Source organism: Oreochromis niloticus, linkage group LG3 (assembly GCF_001858045.2).
Source record: "Oreochromis niloticus isolate F11D_XX linkage group LG3, O_niloticus_UMD_NMBU, whole genome shotgun sequence".
In the NCBI taxonomy this organism is placed as follows: Eukaryota; Metazoa; Chordata; class Actinopteri; order Cichliformes; family Cichlidae; genus Oreochromis; species Oreochromis niloticus.
In genome coordinates, this window is record NC_031967.2 from 45,118,656 (window position 1) to 45,121,216 (window position 2,561).

A 2,561-nucleotide genomic window follows, 5' to 3' on the forward strand; every position below is an offset into this window, starting at 1 on the left:
TGTGGTGTGGTCTACTGTATCATTTTATGTGTCAGTGTCTGTCTGTATTACTGCTGTTCTAAATAAAATAATTATATATATATACGTTATTTTACTTTTCTACTCCCTGTTGAAAACAGTTAGAAACATTAATCTTGTGTTAATCTGTAAGAAAGCAGGTTTTCTTTGACTACATGGATTTGTGCCCCCAGGTAAAGGTTATGTCTAGTTCATGAAGACTTATAGTTTCAAAGTAAAAGGCCTCTGCCAGTCAGGAAAGTATCCACTATGCTTCCATGCAGTGTTACAAGATCTGTTTGTATTTGTGTTGATGAAGTTAGGTTGGTGTGGTCAATTGGATTTTGCTCAAATAAGGAATTTCAGGGCCATTTATATTCCCAGTCTGATTCTGGCATTCAAGTGACAATATGGTAATAACCTTACAGGTTAGAGATTTTCTGTGTCATTCCCTTTGATAGTTTCAGGATCTTTAAATGTTTAGGATCTCTCTCAGACACAACTTTTTTCGAATGATTTGCTTGCTGGGTGAATGGCAGGCTAAAGTCACTCTGAAAAATATCCTCTATAATAACCACCAACACAGGAGGACAGTGTGCCCTCAACTTATTCTGTTATCTTCCTGATGCACATGACAGATGTTACACTTCAAAAACATTCCCATCATAAAGTTTAGGTAGGAACCAAAATTACCTCCCACAAGGTGCCACAAAAAATAATTTATGTCACACAAATAAATTACAAGGTAATATAGGTAATAATGAAGTAATTAAATATAAAACAAAAACAATATTGCATAAACTAATAAATGTATATTATAATCTACACAAATTAAATGTGGACAAATATAAATACAAGTGCCATAATTAAGGCTACAAAGCTGGCAGCTAAAGCACTTTTCAGTGGTTTTTAAAATTATTAGCTTTTATTTTTCTTAAACTTAATTACATAATTTGAATAATATCCTTAATCTTGAATTCAGCTCTGTGATCAGAAATGCTTCTTGGTGAAAAATAGTCTCACTAATGTCCTCATCAGTATTGTGTCTGTCTGTCTCCACCTTGTGGACATTTTGACACTTGTTTCTTATTTTAATGTGATCTGAACACTTTGTAAAACCAAGATTATTAGTATTTTAATTACTTTATATAAAGTTCCTTTCATAAAAGATGACCCAGTGTCTCCTCGGGTTAGTAAGATTAAATAATCAAGCACTGAAGCCTTTTTGAATAGTTTAAATCAGCCAGCTCTTATTTTGGCAGACAGAAACTTTGGGGACATTCACTGAGTAACCTTTAAAACCTTTAAAAGCAAAACTGTCCATCTGAGCACACTTCCTGAATTTAAGAATTAAAACTGAAACACAAATGTTGATATAAAGAAGGAAGAGGTAAAATGTTTTATTCTGCCACACACTGTGGACTTGTTTTCTATAATATGAAATCCATGGAGTCTCTTCTCATTTTCTCACTGTGGACTCTCATCCACTGCTTGGATTTTGTTAAAGGTAAATCAATGTGTTTCTATTACAGATGTTACTTTTAGTAACTTTTTACACACGAGTTTATGGTTTGTGAATCATCAGCCTTTTTCAGTGCAGTGTGAACATTAATAGTATATCATAATCATCTGTCTTCACTGTATAACTGCATAGACTTCTGAGTGTTTTGACACTCTGTGGTACTAATTGGAAATCTTCTTAGTTGGGAGTCAGATCTGTGGAACATCAGGGGAATGAAGTTTTAAAAAGGGTAGTATGGCTAGTAGCTCAGGGTACTGTTGGCTAAACAGTGGATGCATGTTTGCCCTTTAAGGATACAGCTCAGCAGACCGCGACCGTTATAAATATGCATGTACAGCTGAATAATGTGCATCTTAATTAAGTTGGTTATAATGGTTGTTGTAGCTCACATCTCTTCATATTTGCTGGTCTAATGGAATATTTATTCTGCCATTTTAATCTTTTGTGAGTCTCCCCTCTCTATTAGCTCTTCTAAAATATTCATTTCACTCAGTATGACCAGGAAAGGTTTTTCCTCTAATGTTCATGTTATAAATCTCCACACATTGCATTGCATGTTAACTGATGTGTCTCGACCTGATGTTTTTGAAACTGCAGCTGCTGCTACTCTCAGCATCCATCCTGACAGGTCAGTCTTCTTTTATTATGAAACTGTGACTGAGCTGTGCAGTGCCAGGCAGCTTCAGCAGCTGGACAGTGAAGAGAAACACCTCCACAAGGTCTTCTGTTTCTTGTGAGACCTGGGGCCAATTATATGGGTCATCCTGCACCATAAAAGGTGTCTACCCATCAGACAGTGGAGTGTACTGGTGTGAGTCTGACAGCAGGGAGTGCAGCAACACCATTAACATCACAGTGTTGTTTTTGTTGTATCTTTATTAAAAATTAAATATATTAATTTGCATATGAACACATTTTGCAGTGTTGAAACAACAGAGACCTCGGTTTTTCTTTTATCTGGTGTGATCCTGGAGAGCCCAGCTGTTCCTCCAACCAAGGGAGTCAATTGGCACTAAACTGCTCCTATAAAGAAAATTTGTAA